At 31.0% G+C, this 27,297-nt stretch overlaps 1 protein-coding gene and 1 long non-coding RNA gene across 2 annotated transcripts in view; one reads left to right on the forward strand and one right to left on the reverse strand.

Annotated features, from left to right (window-relative positions):
* The window catches only part of LOC130451624 (zwei Ig domain protein zig-8-like), a 491,142-nt gene that overhangs the window by 115,022 nt on the left and 348,823 nt on the right, over positions 1–27,297 (reverse strand). The gene's annotated exons all lie outside the window — the stretch shown is intronic.
* The window catches only part of LOC130451625 (uncharacterized), a 53,647-nt gene that overhangs the window by 8,114 nt on the left and 18,236 nt on the right, over positions 1–27,297 (forward strand). Inside the window, exons 5-9 of the long non-coding RNA XR_008910765.1 lie at positions 102–212; positions 2,562–2,648; positions 2,979–3,228; positions 13,343–13,476; positions 20,735–20,931. This is a non-coding gene — a long non-coding RNA (uncharacterized LOC130451625). The remainder of the gene's footprint in view (positions 1–101; positions 213–2,561; positions 2,649–2,978; positions 3,229–13,342; positions 13,477–20,734; positions 20,932–27,297) is intronic.

A 27,297-nucleotide genomic window follows, 5' to 3' on the forward strand; every position in this document is an offset into this window, starting at 1 on the left:
TTAGATAATTTCCATATTCATCACAATTCAAAAGAGTTCAATTAATAGCACATTTTATGTTTGGTTGTATATGTGGTTTTACAGGGAAATTTTAATTTTAGGAAAAGGACAGAGACTAATTACTTGTTACATTGGTACTGAAGATGGTTTTCTGCCAGATGCTTTATGGGTATTTGAATAGAAAAAAACCGGAGACTATCACGAGGAAATGGGTGGGTCTCTTTCAAAAATGGCTTACTTTTGAAAATATCTATTTTGATGAAACAATGGTTAATGCAGAGCTTTTAGAAATGATCAAAGAGCATAAAAATAACTAACTCAAACATTATTGATTAAATGGCCAATAAACAAAATAAAATCATTTTACGATTTCCGCCCTACCATTGTGAACTCAATCCCATTGAGTTGATCTGGCAGATGTGAAACAATATGTTGCAGCAGAAAATAAAACATTTAAATTTTATGACGTTAAAAATATTTTTCACGAAGTTATTCAGAGAATTATACCTCATAAGTGGATGAAGTGTAATCAACATGTCCAGGAAAAGGTGGAATAAAGACATTGCTATTGATTTGCATGATGAACCCCTTATTATAAATGATGACGTTTTTAGTTTTTAAAAAAATAAATTTTTATGTTTAATATGTCTTTTCGTCAATTGGATACATATACATTTATCAATATTTTTTTTAGTGCACATTGAATAGATTTGAATGAAGTGGTATACTTTAGGATAAATGCATATGTTTTACGCTAAATTTTATTCAGTTATATATTTTCTGAGGTTATCATCGGATTTTGCCTTTGATTTTTACATTCAAAACAATATTCAAACCTAAATCTAAATTAAAATTGATTGGAATGAAAAAGTATAGCACAAATTTATTTTTGTAGTTTTAAAACTACATAGTAAAGAAAATAAATTTACATTTCAATTTGTGTGTGGAATAACATTAGGTTTCTTTTTTCTTTATGTTTTTGGATTCTCCCTTTTTAGGGTTAATGTCCAATTGTACCATGAGATCTTGAAGAGACTGTTGACTGTCTACTTTCGACGTACTTGGGCCGTCCGACATAGCTCTGGAAGAATTTTCATTGGAAATATATTTTGATGAATGTTCATACTCATCGATGGATTCGGGGTCGCTATCCTTCAGCATATTTAGCAAAATTTTAATAGGGTCCCGAAGAGACTGTTGACTATTTACCTTCGACGTACTTGGGCCGTCTAACTGAGCTCTGGAAGAATTTTCATTGGAAATATATTTTAATAAATGTTCATACTCATCGATGGATTCGGGGTCGCTATCCTTCAGCATATTCAACAAAATTTTAATAGGATCTCGAAGAGATTGTTGACTATCTACCTTCGATGTACTTGCGTCATCCGATTTAGTTTTGGAGGAATTTTCATTGGAAATATATTTTAATAAATGTTCATACTCATCAATGGATTCGGGGACGCTATCCTTCAGCATATTTAACAAAATTTTAGAAGGATTTTTGTTCTTTTTTGAAGAAGTTCCATTTGTAGGTTCAGTGGTAATAGAACTTGTGGAAGGGGCGGTGGTATCTTGTTTGGATCCATGTGCAGTTTGACATCTTCTTGCAGGTCTCACAGATCGTCGAGGTAAAGAGTCCACATGGGGACATAATTCAGTGTATGGCACATAGATTGCACTTAATGGTCTTCTACGTACCTTAGAGGTCGACTGGGAGGCATCCATAATGTAAAAACAATGATAAATCTCTTTCAAATATGTCTCAAATAAAGACTTTAAAAATTATAGTTGGACAAAAGTGTCACATAAAATGTCAACATGAATGACTTGTTTATAAGTTAGTATATAGTGTATAAAAGGCAATATAAACTATAATATAATTCTATATAGTGGAATAGACACTAGAAAAAGGTATTTTTAACTTATACAATAGTTCCATTATTGTATATATGATTGATAGTGTAATGATTAATGTTTATCACTTGATACAAGACTCTACAGGGTCTTTATTATTTAGTGATTACCAAATCAAATTATTGTTAAGAGTGAAGTATTATACTATATTCACGAGTCAGATATTTACAATTTTACAACATAAATTCTTGTAAAAATTATACAACTCATAGCCACCACAAATCTCAATTATTTTAATTAAAATTTTATTATTGTTATACATTGCAAAAGGGTGGGGATAGGGTGGTTATTCGTTCATTGTAAGAAGTGATCCGATTCTGTGATCTCAACCTGCCTACGAATCACCCCTTTGTTCGTTGATTCCAAGGCCTCAATCTGCCTACTCCTTGGAATTCCACCTAGGAAATGAAAAGCTTAGTTGTTAGTTGATTATTGTAACCAGCCAAACATGTATATAAATAATATTGTGGGGTATGTTATTTTTATGCTCTCTTCTACTACCTGTTTTGTAGTAAAACATTTTAGCCACTTAGCTTTATTTGTCACTACTTTTTGCGTTTATTTTGGCTTATTATAAAGATACATTACTTATTTTGTTAGAAGTCTTCTGCATTAATGCTCTGTACTTTCTTTTTTTTTTGCAGAAACATTTCCTACAGCTTACTGGCCACCAGTATTGTCTAGATCGAATAAATGGGATAATAATAAGAAAAGATATTTGCAAATAAGAGGTAAATTTACCAAATTTCATATCCACTTTTTATATTGTCTTGATAAGCAATGAATTGAATATTATAATAATAAATTACCAGTATTCTATACAAATGATCTAGTTGTATAATATACATTCATGATCGATAGAAATCTCTGAGCTGTTTCCAAAAATCAACAAGCATCATGAAGTAAAGAATTCCTCTCTACGAACAACAAATTTCATGTTTTCGTGGAATACATTTTTAGGAATGACTTGTAGTGTACACTTTTTAGTAACACTGTGTACAATGTAATGATTCCTCGTTTATTTCATCATATATTTTCTGAACTTTATTATTTTTTAACAGGGTTAATGCTGCATGCTGTAATTCTGGAATAGAAAGAAATCAGGATGACACAAGAATAAAGAAGTACAGAATAGACGACAATGGTTTCCTATTGAGGGATAATCTATCTGTAATATCGAAAGTAGACTTGCATACATGAAAAGTATGAGGAAAAAATTTTAACAACTAATTTATACTTCAGTTTTATTTATTGTAACTGAAAGGAAATCGAGGGAAGTTAACGAGGTTTACAAGGAAAAGAATGTTTTAGGTAATAGTTATGGAGTTGTAGTCTTTTTAATTTTAAATATAGTGTATTTCACACCACTGCATGTCAATTTATAAATTCCATTATTTCTATCTATCAGACTATAACAGTATTTCTTAACAATATTATTTTGCAGCTATAAAATTCTATATTATCTTAGATTCTAGAACGCAAGCTTTTGCCATAGGACTTTTATTATTTCTGTTCGGTTTTTTATAATAAATATTGAGCTATTGACAACATCACAATACATTTTACCACATCTTTTAGAACATAAAGAGAATGCTGTATCCCTCGTCAGTTTTTTACTTACCATCAAATGGCCAAAACATAATCTAGTCTTAGTTGTAATGGGCAACTTATCACATCCATAATACTTTAATATAACTCAAAAGCCACCCGTTACATGATTTAATTTTATAACATTTACTATCAGTTCATCTACTAAACTTGAGGGATTTCAAAATATTTTTCTTATTAATACAACTACAGTTATCTCTTTCCTTCCAACTTTCAATATGATTTTGGTTTTTTTATTGACTTTTGGATTGTTGCGATTTGAAGGTCATGATGCGATTGTGCTTCATGTATTAAATATAAGCTTGACTTGCTGGTACAGTCCCATAGTTCGATACCATAGAGTGATATCAAAATGATTACAGCTTTAATCAATATTTTGTTTTCTATTGATATATAATATTTGTTTACAAGCACCCAATTTATTATGAATTTTCAATATTGTTGAAGATGGTTGAAAAACAGTTTTGTTGGAATTTGAATTTGAATATATGTCTTAACATTTGAACTGAAAAGTCTATAAAGATGTCATGTAATTATTGAACAATGTTATTAAAATGATTGCAGATGGTGTAAGTTCGTAACTCCCCTATTTCTTTGAACTATTTTTCTTCTCTAAATGTCTATATAAATTGTATTGTTGTTTTGGATTGGAACGTATTTGAAATATATTACGAATAGAGCTATATCTGGCTAGCTATCGAAAAACTAAAAACATTTTTATACAATTTGCTGACTAATCTTGTTTAGAGACTTCCATTTCCCAAAGGTACTTTTAGTAAAATATAGGTTAAAGAATTATTTCCAAAATATTTCCATTTTTTTTAATATTGAATATTATCTTAGGACTGAAACAAAAGTTACCGTATCCATCATAATTGTGAGTGAAATTTTTAGCTTATTTCAATCAAAATACTATATCAAAACACAGATCAACTATTATAAATATTAAGATATATTCACAAATAATTTTTAACAACATATAAATATATAACAATTAAGTCAATATTTTTGTATAATGTACATATTTTTTTATGTGAAAAATACAAGAGTTATTATGTAGAACCCGTATATATAATACTTTAATTTTGTAAAAAGAAACCTCGAACTAAATATTCTGAGGATCTAGGAAGTTTTCGAATTATTTTCATATTTTTCGGCAGCTTGTTGCTCTAAATCTTGAATATTCTCATTACAACTAGTACATTGTTCTGAGGCTTGAATTTCCAATTGACTGGGATGGCTTCCAGTTATTGGCACCATATTCTCTTCAGCTGGATCGTCCAAAACTAAATTTGCCATTTGCGTCGCCAATTCCTCCATGTCTTTGTTAATATCATTTTGCGAATTATCATCCATGCTTGTGTTAGGTATATTCATTTCATTATAAATTTTGTGTATCAATTCAGTTAGATTGAGGTTACTTTTTAATGAAAAAGGTCTCTTTTTTTGACGTTTCACTGGACGATTATTAGGAGGAAAACCAACATGCGAAGAAGTATCAATATTTTGTTGAGGCTCACTTTGGTGGACTATTGGTTTATAATATGGTCGAAAGGTTTCTTCAAAAGAGTTTTGCACAAACATGTAAAAAGACTGATATTGCTCGTCAGTTGGAGTATCATTTGAATATTTATTGTCAGACGCAGCCTTTACTTGCTTCATTATTTCACTTTCAGAACTTGAACTGAAATCCATTATTTCATTGTGTGCGGTAGTTGGTGCCTGTTCAGAATTGAGGTCTAGCGTGTCTTCGGGATATTCAATAACGAACCATTCATCTTTTTTAGTTTCTTCAGAATCTACTCTTCTTTTCCCCGATTCTCCAATAATTCCCAATTTCTCCATAAAATTATCATTTGTTGTATTCGAATCAGTAATTAAAAATGGATTATTTTCAGTTTCCTCATAGTCTATATTTCTTTCTTCTATGTCTCCAATAGCTCCTAATTTTTCGATAATATTCAGACTGGTAGAACTATCTGCAACGAACACTTGATCTGTTTTGGTTTCCTCAAAATTCACTGTTCTTTTTCCAGTGTCCCTAATAGCCTCGAATTTTTCCACAAAATTTTCAATTGTAGACCTACCAGCTTCTTCAAAATCTATCGATCTTTCATTTTTATTAAGAGTTCCCAGCTTGTTTGAATTTTCACTTCCAATAGATACATTTATTCGTTTTTCTACCAGCGGCTTAGTTGTATTTGTATCCTCCACTAATAATTGATCTTTTTCTGATGCATTGGATGTACTTATATCAGCAAATAACAATTGATCTTTTTCGTTTTTCTCAGGATCTATTTGTCTTTTTCCATTAGTATTAATTATACCTAACTTCTCCAATGTGAGTATTTCATTTGTGTTATTTAGAAACGAAACGTTTCTCTTCAATATTGTTATTTTGTTTTCTTCCAGTGGGCTGGTTATATTTGTATCATTTTCATTTTTTTCATTTTCTACTGATATTGTTTCAATATTATTGACTTCCAAATTTTCAATTCCATTCTTACTAGGAGAAGAAACGTTCTTATTAACTGTATTCGTTCTTTTTTCGATTAGTTGGTCGTTTCTATTCCTATCAGTGACTAACAATTGCTCTTTTTCAGTTTCGCTAAGGTCTGCATATGTTTTTCCAATGTAATCAATAGTCTCCAATTTTTCCATTACAATTTCGCTAGGGGAAAACTCATCTTCCTTCAATATAGATATTTGTTCTTCTACAAATAGATCGGTCGTATTCATATCAGCAACTAGCAATTTATCTTTCTCAATTTGCTCATTTTCTACTATTCTTTTCCTAGGATTATTAATAATTCCCAATTTTTCCAATGTGTCTATTTCATTTGTGATATTTGTTGATAAAACGTTTCTCTTCAATATAGTAATTTTTTTTTCTTCCTCTGGAGTAGTTGTATTGGTATAAGCAACTAACAATACTTGATCGTTTTCAGTTTTCTCGTTTTCTCTTGGTTTTGTTTCAATATTATTAATGGTTTCCGAGTTTTCCATCATATTGTCACTATGAGAAGAAACGTTTCCATTAAATATAGTTATTTCTTTTTGTACTAGTGGGTTGATTGTATTGGTATTGGCAATTAACAATTGTTCTTTTTCAGTTTTCCTAGGAACTGCAGATATTTTTCCCATGTAATCAATAGTCTCAAATTTTTTCACTGCATTCTCATTAGGAGACAAATCATCTTTCTTCAATAAAGCTGTTTGTTTTTCTTCACTTGTACTGGCTATATTTGTATCAGGAACTGGCAATTGATCTTTTTTTTCAGTTCCCTCTTCAACTCTTCCATTGTCAGGGCTTTTAACTATTCTCAATTTCTTCAATGTGAGTATGTCATTCGTCTTATTGGTAGACGAAACGTTTGTTTTCAAAATAGATAATCGATTCTCTTCCATTGGACTGGTTGTATTAATATCAGCAACTAACAAGTGATCTTCATTTTTTTCGGTGTTAATAATAGCCTCCAATTTTTCCATTGCATTTCTTCCCAACTTATTTATTCGCTTACCTTCCATTGGATTGGTTGTATATGTATCGTCAACTAACAGTTTTGAATCTAATGTTCTCTTTCCAATATTAGAGGTCTCCAAATTTTCCGTTACACTTTCACTTGTAGATGAAATATTTCTTTTAAATCTAATTATTCGTTTTTCTACCAGTGGATTAGTAATACTCCTACCAATAACTATCACTTGACCTTTTTCTGTTTTTTTAGAATCTAATATTCTTTTTACAATGTCACTAATCATTACGAATTTTCCCATTAAGTTCTCACTAGTAAAGGGGATGTATTTTTTAAAAAAAGTTATCCGTTTTTCCACTAGCGGCCTTGGCATACTTTTGGTTTTCTCATAATCTACTGTTCCAGTGCTCATAACGGTCCCTAGTTTCTCCATAGTATTCTCATTTGTAGATGGAATGTTGCGTTTTGATGTAGTAACTCGTTTTTCTACCAGTGGACTAGGTGTATTTGCTTCAGTAACTAACGGTTGGTCTTTTTCCATTTCCCCAGAATATAATGTTCTCTTTCCAATAGTATTGATAGTTCCAAATTTTTTCATTATATTTTCACTATGAGGCAAAACGTTTCTACTCAATACAGTTATTATTTTTTTTAGCAGTGGACTGTTTGTATTGGAATTAGCAAATAACATTTGATCTTTTTCGGTTTTTCCATAATACACTGTTTTTCTTCCAATATTATCAATGGTCCCCAATTTTTCCATAATAGTTTCACTTGTAGATGAAACGTTTCTTTCCAATATAGTTTCTCGTTTTTCTACTACTGTACTAAATTTATTTGAAGCTAAACCTTCTAAAACTGCCGAGTATAATGGATTATTCTGTTGATATTCTGCTTTTTCACGTCTTTCAACATCAGGTTTGATATAAGTGTGTAATGCATTCATATGTGTAGTATTATGTTTGTTATCTTCATATTTAATCCACTTGGAACAATTTTCTTTTGGATTACCATCCATATATTGTGAAACATTAACACGTTTCTCTCGCGGATTATCTGCAAGATACTGAAGATTCTTTCTTGACCCCAATGACTCGGCGTTCCACAATCTTTTCACACTGTCGCTTGTTATTTGAAGCTTAAGTACATGTTCATGCCAAGATTTGCATCTCAAGAAGGGTGATTCAAAAGATTTTATGTAATCAAACCTTTTTTGTTCTTTATTATCAACTAAGCGCTGGTCAGAATCTGTATATAACTTGAAAAGTGTGTCAGCTTCCTGTAACATCCATGGCTCTTTTTCCTTTTCGGCACAGAAATCATATTTGGTACTTGTACCTGGTTCACTATAAGGTGATTCTCTAGCTTCTTTGTGTTCATCATTACCATATTTTGCAAGTTTACTGTTTGGGATGTAATCTTTGGCAGTTGTAGGGCTTGATTCTGCATTTTTTTGTTCTTGCATACCTTTTTCTTGCTGAAGGATATTCATGTTGGCTTTTTGATACCCAGAATCTCGACTCCGGGTGTTATCTGCAGCGAACTTAACATTTTCATAAGCTAATTTGAGGCGTTCACGAATATCCATTACTCGACAGTTTTTGAAAATAGTTTTGTGTCAAGTTAGACTGTCAAAATACTTCAATTAATAAATTTTATGTCATCATTATAAGGGCTTGTTCAGAAGATGCCAAAAAATACTTTAATAAGGTTGAAAATTCTCAACTCAAACAAATTAAAAAAAATATTATCATCGCAATATATAAAAAATTTTAAAAAAATTCTATACAGTTCTAAATTGCTAGGGAAACTTTCAGTAGCCCTTTTCTGTTTCAGTATTTTATTGGTAGTTCTATTATCCCGCTAACATTTATGTAATACTCTAAAGGATAACCAGAGAAGTGTCGAGACAGTGTAGCATGTTCACTACTGTACTATAAAGGTATATACCAATGATTATTCGAAATGAACGATTGTACGGCTTCGATAAAAAAAATGATTTTTTAACAAAAATGGCCTAGAGAAAAATTTGTAAACTTTTGTAGAACTGTAGAAATTAATAAAGTTATGAAAAACTATATTGACCAATCTGCAGTAATTTTACATAGTTTCCTATTTCAAATAATAAAATTAATTTCTAGGTTTTTCTCGAGGCCACTGTTCTGTTTTTACCCTGGGACGGCTCGGCATATGGTAAATCTGTAATTTGAATAAATCAAGATGAAAACAAAAAATGAATCAACTACAATTCCATCACCATATAATAGATCTTCGGATACAGAGCAAATGTAAATATTGATGGATTATCTATTTGTGATAATAAAAATATATCTGTATAAAGGAAAAAGATATTGATAAGATGTTATATTAAACAACTAACGTAGTTTTGAGTTTTGAAGGACTTAGTTAGACGTAATTAGGAAAGAAAGTGATAATTTGTTGTAACTAAGAGGGTCACAAGGCAGTGACTAACATCTAGAGTGAGTTAGGGAAGTAAATATTGCAGCTGCGTTTTTACCAATTATTATGATTATTTTACTTCATATCGTTGAATTACATTTGAATGAATACAGGGTGATTCATTAAGAATGTCCAATCTCTGAACTGTAGATTCTAGACCTCAAAATATGATGATTCTGCTCAAAATGCCCACCATTTACTTCAATACACTTTATGAGATTGAGATTCACTGAATCAAAACTAATTCTAGAATCGTAAAAGGCACTTAATGAGCTGGCTAGGGAAAGAGCGTTAGAGGTGCTTTGTATGGATAGATAGGCTATGAAAGTTCCGACGAAATTACTATACAATATCGGCCTCGCCACTGATCTGGCTTGCCATTCTCTGAAATACAATACAAACTACAATACACATATTCTGCAATAGTCAAACTCTCATTAACATAAGGAGGACGATCTTGAGATTGGACTTACTGGAAGAACCTTGCTTTAAAGCCGGCAACATCCAGGGACTTTACAATTTTTTTGGAGAGCCTCCATGGGGTTGAGCAAGGACGACAAAGGAGAGGCAAAGGGAATTTCCAGATAATTCGTACCGATTCTTAGTCTTACTAAATTTCGCACAGGAAATAATGAGCAAGACTTCGTAAAAGACAGGAAATATCGTAATGTCAAAGATGATCTGAGACCCTGAATTAATTAGTTTGATACCTAAATATCTGAAAAAAATCTCAATTACTCATAAGGACGCAAGACATTAATTTCAGCAGGGAAATTGAAATCAAGCAGAAAGAAAGAAACACTATTCAGTTGAATATTGTTTTATCGAATGGAATGATATAGGGATACACATAAAATGATTTAAGAGAGTTAAATCCTGATTCCAAACGAAAAATAGCAAATAAGAACACTATGGTGCCGCATGCACAATAAGTGGAATACAAACCTTTTCAAGAACTATCACACGTTTCCCTGGCAGCATCTTCATTTGAGGAGGAAATACAAGGTTAGAGGTGAGGAAATTGTAAGCTTCTAAACTTTTGTATTTCTTCATAGCTTCTTTGGTTGTAAAATTCGTGCAGAAAACTAGGTACTCTAGTCTGTCTAAGTCGATCACGCGTGGCCACTGGGCCTTATCTTCCTCTGTATCTTCGTACCGCAGCTCAAACGGGTCACTACCACACTCCTGAACTTTCTTCAGATAGAGCTCACGGTCATGACCAGTCAATTTCTCACTATATCCACTCGAAAAGCCGTACTTCATCAAACAATAATTACTAGCAATGCTCGGATATGTCCTCTCTCCTAAAAACGCGTTGTTCCACAGGACCTCTGCTGGTAAGTGTATATAATTACACGACTCAAAAAGTAGCACTAATAGGTTCTTTTTTTTATTTAAAGTTTCTGAACAAAAGGGTACATTGGACCAAAAATATATGTAAAAATAACAATAACTTTGCTGTCTATATGCCATGAGGAATGTTGTTTCTCTATTTCATAGAATACTTACCTTAAGTTTGAAAGTAATTGTTTTCCAAACCAAATTTTTAGATATTTCCATAAGAAAATATAACCAACCTCTGGTTATATAAAACTACAAGTTTCATTTTCCCAGAAAACAGGAGAGAACTTGTTTCTAAGAAATATAGTAAGACTAAGAATCGGTACGAATTATCAGGAAATTCCCTTTGCCTCTGCTTTGTCGTCCTTGCTCAACCCCATGGAGGCTCTCCAAAAAAATAGTAAAGTCCCTGGATGTTGCCGGCTTTAAAGCAAGGTTCTTCCAGTAAGTCCAATCTCAAGATCGTCCTCCTTATGTTAATATGAGTTTGACAATTGCAGAATATGTGTATTGTAGTTTCCTTCTCTATTTCACAGAATGGCAAGCCAGATCAGTGGCAAGGCCGATATTGTATAGTAATTTAGTCGGAACTTTCATAGCCTCTCTATCCATACAAAGCACCTCTAACGCTCTTTCCCTAGCCAGCTCATTAAGTGCCTTTTACGATTCTAGAATTAGTTTTGATTCAGTGGTCATGCTTTGCAATGCCATTAGTTCCGCTACACTGTCTTCGTACACTACTGGGTATAAGGTATAGCCACAAGCTCAGTCTGCATAATAGAAGCTTTTATAGGAGAAGGAAGTGTGCTTCACCCCCTTTGCATTTGTATACTCGCGCTTTAGCCAGCTCGCCTTTTTTGGATCCATACATGTAATATATGTCACCCTTTGAAGGTAGCAAGTTCCATTATTCAATACTAAGAAGCTTGAATAATAAGAAATATAACTATGAAATTTATAGATTTTGTCTACCTCCAAAAATTTGAACATTGAAGAAAAGAACCGAAACACTAACTGAGAATGAGACAATTAATTTATTAAGATAATTTCCATCAGAATACATATTAATTATGATAATATATTTGCATTGTCTTTTTTATATATGCAATACTAGAAATTTTGAATAAATACATGAACCACTTGAAATTTTGAATGTCTGCTGTTTTCTGAATTATTTTCATATTCTTCAACAGGCTTCTGCCCCATATCTTGAAGAACAAATATATTCTTCCAAGCCTTGTCTTTCTAATTCATCAGAATGGCTTCCAGTTGGTATGATATTATCTTCAGCTGGATCGTCTAAAACCAAATTCGCCATTTGTGATGCCAATTCTTCCATGTCGTTGTAAATATCTGTTTGTGAATGATCAGAACTGCTCATGTTAAATTCAGAATAAACTGTTTTTACTTTCCTGTCATCAGAATATATGCTTTTTAGTCCAGTGTCATCTATGTAGACATTTTTTCTAAACGTTACAGATTTCTTTTTTTGATAGTGGCACCTTTTTATTGGTGATTTGCTTCCATCAGTTTCATTGATCATGGGTGAATGTGCATAGTGCTGGTCAGAGTCTGTATATACCTTGAAAAGTGTGTCATCTTCCTGTAATTTCCATGGTTCTTTCTGTGCCTCGGTATTTAAATAAAATTTGTTACTGGAACTAGGTCCAATATTTTCATGAGGCTCGTTGTACTCATAGATACCATATTTTGGAATTTCATTCTTTGGAATGCATTTTTTATCAATTCTGGGTCTTGATTCTCCTTCTTGTTGGTCTTGCATATTTTGTTCTTTGATAAGATCTTTATTGACACGTGTATAAAAAAAATCGGCAGCGAATTCGACGTTTTAATAAGTTAATATAAGGGCACCAACATTAATTGCTTTGACAGGATTCTGGAAATATTTTTTTGACAACTTGTCACATCCCTATTAATAATGACAATTTTAAAGGCTGGCATGGACGACGTTTAAAAAGTAATTCTAGGCACCCTCATAACCAATTGTTGAGGAGAAAATTGCCTCGAGTCATACAAGGTGATAAAACTTCTAAATAAATTGTTACATGTTTAAACTAAATTTTTATGGATACACATAATAGTTCGAGGGTCTTGTTTGAGAGATAAAATATATTTCCTCACAGTTTGTACTCGATGTATTTGCTATTGCTGTGTCCCACAAATAGTAATAGGGCGAATCTCCTACTTTTTAGTGTCGGACAGCGAATTTGACCTTAAAATTTTGTATCAATGGTGAGGTGATAATTTTTATTTCTTCCAAAAAAGGATCGACAGGATATAAGTTAATTATGATTTGTAATTCTGTTATATTTAGAATTTTTACTGTATCGTTCACTTTCATTATCGCCAATAGAACAATGTGATATATTTCGTTTAATATGCTGAAGAGAGGCATCAAAGTAGGTAATGCTTAGACCAAGATATGCTTTTAGTAATGCACTTATATTAAGTTGAGGCTTAGAATTCTTCATTTATGTTGTCTCATGGGTTTTTTATAACATTTATAATTTTTTTTATAGGAATGGCTGAGAACATTGAACAAGTATGGAATATAAATAAATTGTAATACGACGAAACTAAAAAAATATAGAAGCAAGGATGTCTAATGACCAGTTGATTTAATTATGAAAGAAAGATGCGAGTGAAGTTTCTGGTAAGTAGAAGGAAAAATAGGATGGTGTTTTTGAACTATTTCGTATATTTTCTTGTTCAAATCCTCGTAAAGTACTGAATATTTCTGTTTTTATAATCGAATGAGTCGAATCAGGGCTAAAATTGTGTCTAGTATATTCTTTCTATCTCCTTACTGAAATTGAAATGAAATACATTGAACTGGATATTGCTGTTAAATACTGAAGTATTTAAGACTAGAACTATACGTGTTAATATATTTCTAAAAGTCCTTTTTCGTTGACTTCAAGCATTTCCAGACTTTCCATTGAACTTGTATAATTTCATTCACTTTCTTTTTCATATTAATTAAATGACCAACTTCTGTAGTGTAGATATTTGCATTTCTGGAAAATGTCATCAGGAATGTAACAGAGTCGTATTTCAAAAACAAATTTAATATTTTAATTCTTTTGAAAAATGAAATGAAAATAAATAGAAACTTGAAAATTTGGTAACAACATTATATGTTGGAGTTCGTAAGCACAAAAATATTTATTAACGTCTATTCCATAACTATTTCCGTATCATTGTTGTTAATTTTTTAGTTTAATAAATAACGATTTAACAACATTTAGCTAGAAATATTTAATTTTAACCACAACAACTATCTGTTGAAATAAGAACTACCACTATAAACTATTCTTATCAATTTTACCACATAGTATTTCTCATGATTGATATATTTTCAGATATTACTTTTGATGTGGTCAAATGGGTTGAATACACTATTTAAGTGGTGAGGTCTATTCGCCATTATTGAATTTTGGGTTTCAAGCAAAACTCGTTTGCCTTTAACTTACTAGTGGTGAATTTATTCCCTGGTCCGTTTTGAAATAATGTTCTTTTCCACCAATGTTTCTTCTTCTGTTGTCTACGTGCATGGCTTGATACTAAAGAAAGCTTGATCGGCCATACTCTATGGTATCTATTCCCCAGATCAATCGAATATTTAGACCAAAAGTATTTCAAAACTATCTTTGAAATTTATCTAGGCATCATGTTAATTTGGCGTAAAACAGACTGCGGCATTCTACATCGGCCAAATGATGTTGACTTTTCTAGCCTTCAATAATGAGACGCATACTTTAATTTGTGGTGTAAAAGGTCCCTTATTGTTGTTTATTAATACTGGAGTTTTCATTGGACAAATCAAAGGAAAACATGAAAATAAAGTTTTTCACTCTATTTTCAGAAAAAACTTGTCAGGCAACACTATGTATTATTATATACGAAAGTTTTGGGAATATTTGTTTTAAACAAAGTTCAGTACAGTTTTTTTTTGAAACACACATTTCTTTTTGGCGTTTTGACGGACAAGCATTGCATCAGGTGAACAATATGGTATTCTATCGTCCTTAAATTGTATTCTAAGCAACTTCTGCTTAAATTGAATTTGGTTTCTTAACTTTGCAACCATGCTGTCTTGTTGAAAGCACTCATTTCTAGGGTAGCTGGCATTTAATAAACTCAAAATATCGTAGAAAATACGCAAGAACTATAGTTATAACGTTAAAAAACGTGTGTGTATTAGATTATCATTTACAATAAACTCTCTTGAATGTTAATTGAATCATTAATATTTTGAGGTAACGGTAATTTGAATTAGGATGCCCTCGGCTAATTATAATTGTTTTTGAAATAATTTTGGTATTATTCTATAAATATTCATTTACTTACCTTTCTAGCTTTCGTAAAGATGTTAGGACTCAATAAATGTTGTTGAATTTTTTTATCTGCTTTATTTATATAAATAACAAATAATTTTGAGACCAATTTTCAGAAATTTCAACCGGTACGATAGTCCAGATTCTGATAACAAGGTACTTGGAATCCAACAATATTTTACTCCAGTATGAATTATCATGTCTATTATATTATGTTCCTCAAAGATAGATATAAATTGTTTTTCAAGAAAAATTTTTGATGACATGTTCAGATACACTATTTTGAATCAGCAATTTCTATTTATTTTTGGTTGTAATTATCAACTGTCTATTTATGGATTAATATAGATAATTAAGTAAGAAAGTCGAAATAAAATATCTTGGAATGAACTTTACTTTAAAAATAATACATTCATATCTTACTAATTATTTATACATAAAACGAAAATTAGAATCCTCAAAATGTGGAAAAGATCGTCTTTTCCTGTTGAAAATTACTTGAAATTCAATTATGTATGTAAATGGTCACCCTTTTATTTCGCTATCATATTTTGTAATTCAATTTGCTTGCTGAAAACAAAATATTATAGACGTGGGTTAAATAACGATAGAGTTAGAATTTCTGAACCGTTGAAAAAATTCATACTGAACTCACTATTTACTACCACTACACAACGCTTATAATCTCACACAAAAGATAAAGTTTGGCCTCTGAAGACGATAAGTTGGTTCTCCAAATGTGCTTTATATAGTGTAATGCTGTAATTGTCAATATTGATTTAATGGTAGCGTTCAGTATAGATTTGATGGTAGTAACTTACTAGTCAATCGACCTTTATTATTAGATTAACCCAATCATAATTTGAATCTTCAGAAACCAACCCGGATCACGGTAATTGTTGTTCGAAAACTGATCAAGTTGTTCGGGTCGTTCTCATATGTTATGATCCATTCTACCCTGTTAAACCAGTTAAAATATACTACATTACGAAGTGAAACTTTTTCAGTTGAATCTAAAACAATAAGTGACTAAGGAAGTATTATACTACTGGAGATTTGTTTGGAGAGCTCACGCAACTACTTGCCTATCTTTCAACATTCTTTTAGTTTTAGTCTCAATCAGCATTCATAACTTGAAAACCGTGGTTTGTATTGTGTTACGAAATAATACCTTGTAATGGTATTATTTTAGTGTGGTAAAAAGTGGATTTTTTGTGACATTTTCTAAATTGTAGAAGGCTTCTTAAGTATGGTATCTTGAAAAACTGCTTTTCAGGACAAGAAAAAAAAGAAGAACACATCTCAGAGGGTGACAAGGCATTGTTTTGTGAAGTGATGAAACGTTATGTTGTTGTTGTAAAATCAAATGACAATAACATAACAAAAAAGAGAAAAGTGCTTGGGATGATATCCATACTGATTTTAATGCCAAGGCAACAGTGAACAAAAGACAAGACCAGTTGAAGGCTTTATGGAAGGACTTTAAAGCAAAAGCAAAGAAGAAAGAAATGAAACAGGTGGTAGAAATAAGGACTATGAAATTGATGGAACGGCAAAAGTTATTGTTGAAATAATTGAAAAGTTTTTTGGTAGCGTATCATTTGTGCAAGATGATGACAAAGAGGTGGAAGATAAAAGCTTTCATTTTCATATCAGCTTCGCATATAATCTGACAATTAATAGAAAAAAAACCTTTCCTATTTTAGAACAGTTCATTGTTGACACTAGAAGGGCATAGTATTCTGATATGTGGCAATCAATTGCACCTATGGCATTTGGGAAACCACCTAATCTATAAAATGCTCGCTTTTTAGCACTACATTGCTCTAAAGTGTTTATTACATTATTAAAAGCTCTGCCAGCTGTTGTTCTATGTATATTTATTAAGTCCCCAGCAACTATCTGTAAAGTACATGTACGAAAGATCATTAGACAGGACAGTTTCTGAAAAGTTCTTATGGGATACGAAAACAGCTGATTAAGTTCATTATAGCTATTAGAGGACAAACGGCGTTTTGTTAGGTTGTTAAAAATAAAAAGTTAGAAACTTTGTAGGACAGTACTAAATCATATTTTGTTTTCTCAAATCAAAATATACATACATACAATTTGTTAAGTCCAATAACACCACAAATAGAGCAATACAATAATGTAGGAAAATCATTTAATGTTATTACTACCTCAACCTAATCCCTTTCAATTTTATTTTGTTCTATTTTCCTCTTATTTCAGAATTTTATTATTTTTTAAAGTTTCACTCGTTTTTTCTCCATATCCTACTATTTGAGGGTGATCTATTTTTTTGCAATCTATTTTCCCTTTTATTTATCTGAAAGATAATTCAATATTGGATTATGTCTGTATTTTAACACGTGATCAAATAATTGATTATGACTAATAGAGTATCCTCTTCTATTTGCTCAATGCATTTAATAGTTAATGCTGTAGAACTCCAGTTTCACTACTTCCTGCATTTGAACTTTATCATATACAAATCCAAAGGTGCTCTGTAATGGTGCAACGGTTACAATCTGAACGTTAAAAGTTAAATTAATTTTAGTCATGAGTTCTAAAGCGAAAATTAACGGTCGATTGTCACTATTGTACCCCTTTTCCGGCATTTGGAATTCATTCTTCCTACCACAGGTATGAGAGAAAGTATTCAAGAGCTTCTCTCAAACCTTTTGTGTTGCATGCTGTTAAGTTAGGCGATAAGTAAGAACAGGATAGGATTTAAGACATTCTGGGTTTAATTTCTCAACAACCAAAGCATTCTGATAATTTTATCACATTTTGTATTTATTATTATTAGAATAGAATTAAGGTTAGAAGTAGGTATGTTGACGACAGTATTATTCCCAGTAGAAAGACCAGGAGTACATACAATGAGAGTCGATGTACAACTTAAAGGTAGTATTTCAACTGATAATGTAGCCAGCGAAGATGATGTAGAAATTGATGTTCTTTACACTATTCTTTTCCAACAACAATGATATCCTCAACATAGCTCTCCGCTACTGCTACTGATTTCAAACTCCATGTTGTTTTAGCTAGAGAGTGTTTTGAATAACCAGGCATTTGTGTTTTATGGCCAATATTTTGCATTACCGCCTTTCCGTTTCGAATACAAACAGCCTAGGTCCTAGGTAAATTTAAAATTGTCAAATATATTTCAGTTTTTGACTTAAATTTGGATAGTAGTGGAAAAAATAGTATATAATTATGGGGAAGACAGTTATAGGCGTCACAAAACTTCCGCCCTTCGCGAATTAATCTTGGTGCTGGGTTAATAATAATAGCTTTTCCCATTTTGGTGTAAATATACTATAACCTAACCTTAGACATAAATTAATCCATAAATTAAGCATATGCATCAATGTGAAGCAAATAATTATATTTTAAACCTCTAAAATTATTATAAAAATGATTTGTTCCTGTTCTATTCCGTACCAATTACTTTTGTATACATATTAGGACAAAAAGCATTAATGCACTTGAATACTGTCCATTTTAATTTAATTGGCAACTTATGCGAAACAGTATCTTCATTATGACAATGTGGTTAAGGCTATTTGAATAATTTACTGTTTATGGTTTTAAAATGAGTTCCTCACGTGCTTCACTCCCTTTTTATTTAACCTTATTAATAATACTTCAATCGTAGTTTCTGGTTTGCTAATTTCTTTAGTTTTTCATGAAGAGAGAAGTATTTTATTTTTCTAGTATTCCATTTCTTGCACCGGTAGATATAAACAGAAGGGAATAGTCGGCTCAAGGTGTCCCTGTGAATAAGTTATAAATTCGTCGCCATTAAGATACCGAAACCATTTAGTTTAAACGGGAAAACCTGACAGATGGAAGTAAATAGCGGGTGGATCATTTATTTCACACTCTTATCTATAAGTCTTATCACTATACATTGACTGGCAGCTTGGGTTTACAGTTTTCATATTATTATAGTGGGGAGGTTAGAAAATTGAGCCATAGCTGCAAACTACTTCGTAGTACTTTATTTTCAATATTCTATAAAATTTAAAATAATTTGAATTTCGTGGTAGGATATGTTGAGCAATATTGATTATTCTTAAGAAGAGAAATTGCTTGGTTAATGGTTCTTCATTAGATCTAGATTATACCAAATTTAAATCAAATTGATAGAACCTTCAACTTTCCCTTTATTTTAAATAGGGTACTTACATTTTTTAAAAAGTATTTATTTTTTTGTTTATTTTATAATTTCTTGATATGAAATAATGTCGTAAAGTAAAATATTTAATTGAAAATTGCAAAAATTTAAAATTATTTTTTTCTGAAACCATGCATAACCTCTATGGGAAAACTATTTGTTCTAAATAATAAATTTATATTTTATCAAAATGGTACTACTAATACTGGAATGTCAGATATAGGATTAACGTATATTTTACATAACGTTCATGAGGACTCGAGAGGAAAAGGATTATCACAGATACATACCACCCTCTCCTTATTTCTGAGGCTTATGTCGTTTTTGCAATCACGTCTGTTTAAAGCATTTGACATCAATTTTAATTAATATTTCTGGTTCATTTTACTGCTTGTGCAGTTCCTTAATAAATCTGTTAGAACGTGGATCATAATGATAAAGTTCAATACAGACTCCGAATTAAAACTAATTCAACGTAATCACTTTTTTCCAGCAGATTAGCTACTTTAACAAAGGAATTTTTTCATTTATATTCAGTACAGTGGGTGGGCTAAACATGCCATTCAAGCTTTCATCTTTTCATAATTAAAATGAAAATTAGTGGAAATGGATTTTTAATGGAAAATAAAATATTTATAGAAACTGTGAACGCTAGACTAATTATGAGTATTGATTATTTGCTAAATCTATTGATGTTACATCAGTTATTTGCAGGGATATTTTCCAACATTCAATTACAGGGAATTAAATATATTTTTATGTATTTATCACATATTTAGTAGCAAAAACAATCCAAAAACTGTATATTTGGAAGAGGTTTTTGGAAGTTCATTGTCATTTTCAAAGTATTTTTGTGAATAATTTGAATCTATGGTCAGAAGGGGCTTATTCATCAAAAATATTGAGGTTTTTGTTAGTTTGTACTGAGAAAATAGCTTTTTTAAGAATTTTATTCTAAATTCAAAGATTTCCAGAGTCAATAATATTTATTTTAATTATAGTATAATTACCGTTATTAATTTTTTTGAACCTTAGAATTACACCTGTTTGGAAATACGTTGGTACATATAATGGAGTTAAAGCAGCCACTTGTAGATGGGAAATGTCTCTAGTTGGTGATGCGGGACTTGAATTGTATTAATATCACATAAAACCGAGTCTCCAGACAGATATTTCTCTGCATCTAATTCACTTACCATCATCTGAATGAATTTAAGCAATTAATTGTTAAGTTCAACGTAAACATAGAATTAAATTATCCAAACAAGACATATTTTCAGATTGCAAAGTTTAATGAATAATATTAGTATATTAGGCTTAACCAATTATAAATTGAATTTATTGCCAGAAAAGGAATTAGTTCTAAAATATTTTTATTTTATTTTTAGGATAGTGCAGATAGACTAAAAGAAAAATAAGTTAAGCTTTCATGTGAAAACCTTCATATAGATTTTTCAGTATCATGAATTATACATTAATTCGTATGGCTCACAGGTCATTTTCCATAAATAAAAGTTTGGTGGTTTCGTTGTGAAAATGGAAACAAGTTGGCTTATAAAGAATGGGAAATAACCACCTTCATAAGGTAAATACACTCTGCAACAAATTTACAGCGTAATTTCATTAGTTATATTTTGGAATTTAGCTAAACCAAATATATATGTGGAGATAGAATTCAACCAATATTGTTGGAAATAGAGATCTTTAATAAAATTTGTTATAAACAGTATGTATAAAATGATTGTTGGTTCATTTTAATAGCGCAAACTTCCTCCTCTGATATCAGCTTGCTAGAGTTTAGGTATGCTTTTAATCTCATTTCTAATTTTGGTCAAAAGCTTTCCATATTTCAATTAAAATTAACAATACAACTCAAGTAAATTGTGAAATAGATTTAGTAAAGTTTGTGACTGACCCATTAAAAAGAGGCTCTATTGTATTGAGGTCAGTGCTGTTTATAGTTTAGCTATATTTCACTCCCGCAAAGGTAATTTTGGACAATTCTTGTGAATGAGGTCATACTCGGAGTGAAAAAGTTCTACAAAGGTATGAATTGTTCTGTGAGCATTAAGATTTTCTTTTTTGATAACCACTGATAGTATTGCCCTTTATATATCAATGCTGTCATATTCCGCTAACATTTCGATACTGCAACACTTTGATCTTCTGTACCCATCTAATAACATTTATTTTAACAACTTGTCGTCTTTCTAGTCCAAATAATAACTCGTAAACTGTATTTGTTAATCAGGAACTATTTGTTAAAGTAAAAGAAGCTTTGAACGTAGGTCGTATCATTGTGTGGAGATCATTTCGATAGTTTCTTATGTTAAGACTGATAAAAAATATGTTCATCACTGAATTACCTTTGAAATGACGTATATTTGGATTGGATATATTGATATTTGGATGAAATTGGTAGTTGACACAGGTGTTTCCATTTTTTGGTAAGAATTTTGGAAAAACTTCCTAGTGAGGTCAAGTTTTCGTTAGAACACTGTATATATTCACTTCCATAAAATGCGAAGAATAATGTAGATGAAAAGAAGGTTTACTAGACTTCTATTCGTTGCTTATTGCTCTCAAAATTTCTGTTATTAACGTACTATTTTAGATTCAATGTTATATAGATATATCTGAATTGATAGTTAATTTACCATACCAACGAATTTAAATATAAATACTCATTATAGTGTTTATTTTGGAGAGTATATCATAAAAAGCAAAACAGTCACTTTTCCGAATATAATGAATCAATTTGAAAGCAAACAATACAAAAATGATATTTATTTTAATATCGTCGTTTTCCAGTAGAATGAATGTTGTGTGAATATAAGCTTTATAGTTTTAGCTTTAGGCGTTTGATATATATTTTTCAAGAATTGCCATTCCATTTTCAATATGCTAATAGCAAGGTAAATATTTAACAACAATTCTGTGAATTTAATGAATATCAACACCACTAACTTCAAGCACCAATGAGAATTTCTACCACCACAGCTGTTAGTTTGGAAATAACAGTTTTTAAAACCAGACGTAGATAAAACTACTTTCTTGGCTATATGTCACCACGATTACTGCATTCAAGTTTAAGGAATTTATCAACGAAAACAAGCAAACAAAGTTTTATTAAAAATTTTATTATTCACCCTCACAATAGTCTCCATTCAACTCTACACAACTATAATAACTCTCATCATTCAAAGAATCATTGCTAATCGTCTGAAGTGAACACGTTTAGAACCACACAAACACAGCTTTTTTGCCTTCTCTACAATCCGCACCACGGAGAATTCTCTTGAGAAGTGACTTCATTTTGAGAAATAAACTAAAAGCCGTATTGGGAAATATTGAAATAATTTAGCGCGATATTTTGTACAAGACTCTGCATCTCATTTATGGTTCCATACTCTGACTCTTTCTAAAGGAGGCTATTTTCTGTGGTTTTTATGTTTCGAGCTGTTAGCACTGCTCCTTCGTGTGACCTAAGCATTTTGATTTACTGAACAGTGATAAATCTATGGCTTGTTCGCAAAATCTGCAATTATCGTTTTCTTCCATGCCTATTGTTTTATACCCATCGACCACCAGCTTAATGTCTCTTTAGACTTCTCAGCTAATATGACTATGAATATTTTGGATTGTCTTAGGCCTGGAGTGTTTTTCCAGTATTACTTATTGAAGTGGCAGTTCTGGTCTTCATACACCAAGTGCAATTTTTCTGAGACTTTTTCCTGAGTTTTCACTAAAAATTCAATTCCAACACGTTGATTATAATGTAATAGAGAGAGAGAGAGAGAGAGAGAGAGAGAGAGAGAGGGAGAGCATATGTGGTAGGTAAAGGTAAACGAATTTCCACAGTGTTGCCAGAGCTATGACTAAATTCGAGTAACTTGATTACCACATCTCGTTTATTTCATTCATTCATATATAGCGGTTTTGGACTATTTTGCCTCGTCAGAACCGCCTTTTTTCATTCATAGTTTCTTAGACAACTATTGTAGCTTGTTTTTATTCACTTTTTGGAGATTTATCCATTTTCGTGGGGAAAAATAGGTATTATCCTGGCTCTAGTAGAAGAACGGTTAAAGTTTTTAAAAACCGTGATTCTAGACTAATTCATATGGACAATACTTGTCATTGTATAAATCTCATTGAATTTATATAAATAATAGAATGTAATTTTGTATCTCTTTTTAAAACAAATAATTAGAATACCCTTTTAAATAATCTTGTTTTGCGTTTATGCTGACGAAAATGAGAAATCAAGTTGACGCTTCGTTCGTCATAATTCGTTTATCCTGGACGCTTTTTTAAAATAACATCGCGTGAATTTCAACTAACTCGATTTCATAAAATCATTAAAAATGTATCTAAAAATGAATAAATAAGAAATTCAGGTGCAAAAGGAAGGATACGACTAAAAATGTATTTCTAACTTGGCGTTTTCAATTTAAACTTTACAAATTACATAAATTGGCTTCGATTCATCACATAGTGCTTATAACGGAAAAGTTGAAAGCAGTTTCTCACAGGTAACTTATGACCCCTTCCCGTTTTCAAATACTTTTTAAACGAATGAATGATCTAGGGGGCACTAACATTGACTGATTTCAATTGCATTGAAAGTTACTTATTTAACGTAGACTCTTTTATCACGACTTCAGAAAACCAATGTGAAGAGGGGTTGAGTTCAACATTGTACGATAGGGTTTCCAACTTTAAATATTTTCAACGTGAACAGGTAACAAATGTTTTAAATGTAACTTTGAATTAATAGAAAGACTTTTATTAAGGCTAATCTGTTCCTTTGATATCATAATTTTCGTACAAACTACATAACTTGATCTAAAATCAAATCTGAATAGATGATAATCATTTCTCTTGTGATGTTATTAAAATTGTCATTTTGTCTACAATTTTTCATTGAGTAACAGGGAGATGATATATCCCATTTCCGACAAAAATTGATGTGGTTTTCTTAACTTTCCTGGACTATACTTGATTTTAAAAATAGAGGATTTTTCCCCATTGTATTTCTTATAATATAAAAATATATTATCCTGCCAGTGTCACAAATCCCATTCGACGTCCTACGTACCAACTACATACCGAAACATTAGAAACGAACTGAAAGGAAACAAATAGGACACTAAGAGAATTTCAAAGTAAAAGAGGCAAGTAATTTCGCTGTAAAATTCCATTCAGGAAGTGCGAATTCTGAAAATAAATCTGTCCGAAAACATAGTCTTGAATAAAAAATGCCTTTAGGGACGTGATATGTCCGCCGCAACAACTTAGTTTCTGGATCCATTGGAACGGGAACCCCTAGAGTTACACCACCAAAATCCGCTGTGAGTTTTCAATGATTATTCGATAGAAAATCATGACAAAGATCTTTGATAAATTGCGGCGTTTGCTAATTGAATCGCGACAAAGTGATTTTTTCCGAAACGGCAGTGACATCCCAAATTGATGGACACGATTAACGTTTTGATTACAACGTAATCGATATTTTACGTGCATTGTTCATTTGATTAGTTAATAATAAGTTTGTTTATGCTTAGCATGTATAATGAAAATGATTCGGGACACAATGTTTATGTTTTATAGGGAAAAGCAAAAGACATAAAAGACCATATCAGATCAAGATAGCTTGCTTATATATAACCGCTGTATATATGTCCTGGAATTGTTTATACGTTACCTATACAAAAACAACAAATTAATTTCAGCATTTAATGCACAGTAGTGTAATATTTTAAAACAAACCAATAACTCTTGAAACTAATCAAATTTGGTATCTCGATTATAAAAAAAATTCCGCAACACTATATAAAAACTCGTGTGTACCTTCAACAACAACAAATAAAATAAAAATATATGGTAAAAGAAGTTAGTAAATGTATGAAATTCATTTGAAAATCTGATACAACTTGTTCAGACGGTTTAAGTAAACACTTATGCATTCAGATCAAAATTATTCTCATTGTTATATTAAATATTTAGGAAAATAATGGATTTAAATGTAAACAATGAAAAAAAAATTTAAACGAAACCATTTTAAAAAATTAAGTAAATCAGTAGATAACTTTTTAGCTTACAGATGTATACAGAGGTACATTTATGATTTCTCTTATAATTATTTTGGAAACTAGTCATTAATCCTTAATTCACCACGCCAAACAAATAACCATATATCAACTTCCTATTCATATCTAGAGTAGTCATTTCAATTTAGAAATTTTAAATACCCTATATAACATTGGGAATACTTCATACAGGTATTTTGAAATCTAGAATTATACATTTTTGAAAATTTCATTGGTAATTCTACCAAAAATGTGTAGAAAATTTTAACGTAAAACAATTATAAAATTTACTAGGCCGTAATAGACAATTTTACTATATAATTTAATCAAAGACTTATCATAGAATATTTACTATACAGTTTTGTAAATATAACACTCAATTAACTTGACTCAACTTAGAAAATATATTTTTTAATTTACTTTACAATAAACAAACTATATTCCTCTGAAAAGCTATAATGTTTTAACTAGAGTGATATTGTTTTAATTTAGTCAAGTTCTATTTTTGAATTCAAAATCTTCCCCTCCACCCTCTAAACCAAATACTATTTACTGAAGCATAAATGCAAACAGCGTAGCTGTTGCCATCTATCCATTGTTTCCAGAGTAACTCCAATCAAAATTTTTTTCTGTAATTTCACTAAGAATTTTTGTAAATATTCAAAGATTGTTATTGAAAATAATAAACAGTTCCATATAATTACTATCCAAGTAATTATATCCTAATTATCCTCAAAGATTGTAAAATTACGTCATCTTAGTAAATTTCCTCAATTCTCTAAGAAAATTATTCAAATTGCATTATAATTTGCATTTGTAGTCACTGATAAGTAATTTAAGCCATCATATGTTTAGCAAAACAATAGCAATTTCACAAAAAACTTACAGTGTAGAAGTCTAAAAACTATAGTCTATTTTCATTTACTTACTAATCAAAACTTAGTTCGGTCGTTTCAAATGTTATTTCAGAATATACAAGTTTTTGCGCTTGGACCAATAAATCTTTTATAACCATAAGCGGTACAGAGAAATATAAAAAAGGTTTGGAGTGGCCAAAAGCCGCATCATAAGATCTATAGGTACCTATTTGCCAATACAAGCTAGAATTTTTTTGTTTCATTCTAATTCCAAGAATCCAAAGAACAAATATATTTTATTTAGATGAATCGTGGATCAATGAGAAACATACACCAAATAAATTTTGGCAAGATGAAACTGAAAGTCGCCCACAGGCAGACATATAGTAGTTTAAATTTACACAAACAGGAAAAGGGCGCAGCCTGATGATAGTACACATCGGCAGGTTTTGTTAAAATGGTTTATTCACTTTTAAATCAATTCGTTCCGAGGACGAGGACGTTTTTAGAAGAATAGTTCGAAGAAATGGTAGGTAGATCTTCAGAACTGTATAATGGATAATGCAAATTACCAATCGAGTCTTTGAAAAATTGCCCACAACCAAGTGGTTAAAAAAATATTTACAGATCTAGATTCAAAGAATATTAAGGTCCATTCAGGTTTTGTGAGAAAAGAAGTGGGCACAGATAATTATTCTTTATGAACGTAAGGTTGTTTAAAAATCAAAGTTTACAACCTTATACCTTTATAACCAGTATGATAAAATGCTCTTCGTACCTTGTAGAAAAATGAAACGTTTTAGATAAAACCACATTTTGAATTTTTCTACATTTTATTACTTTCCTATTCATAAAAATAGACCATAGTAAATATGTCGCATTTGAAACGAAACAGAAACGGAACGTTTTGAAAAATTGAACAATCATAAGTTTAGTTTATAGCCCACCATGTCTACAGAAGTTCGTCGGTGTTTCCTGTTAATTTATTTTGAGAACTAGATA

The sequence above is a fragment of the Diorhabda sublineata genome, chromosome X (genome assembly GCF_026230105.1).
Source record: "Diorhabda sublineata isolate icDioSubl1.1 chromosome X, icDioSubl1.1, whole genome shotgun sequence".
Classification (NCBI taxonomy): domain Eukaryota; kingdom Metazoa; phylum Arthropoda; class Insecta; order Coleoptera; family Chrysomelidae; genus Diorhabda; species Diorhabda sublineata.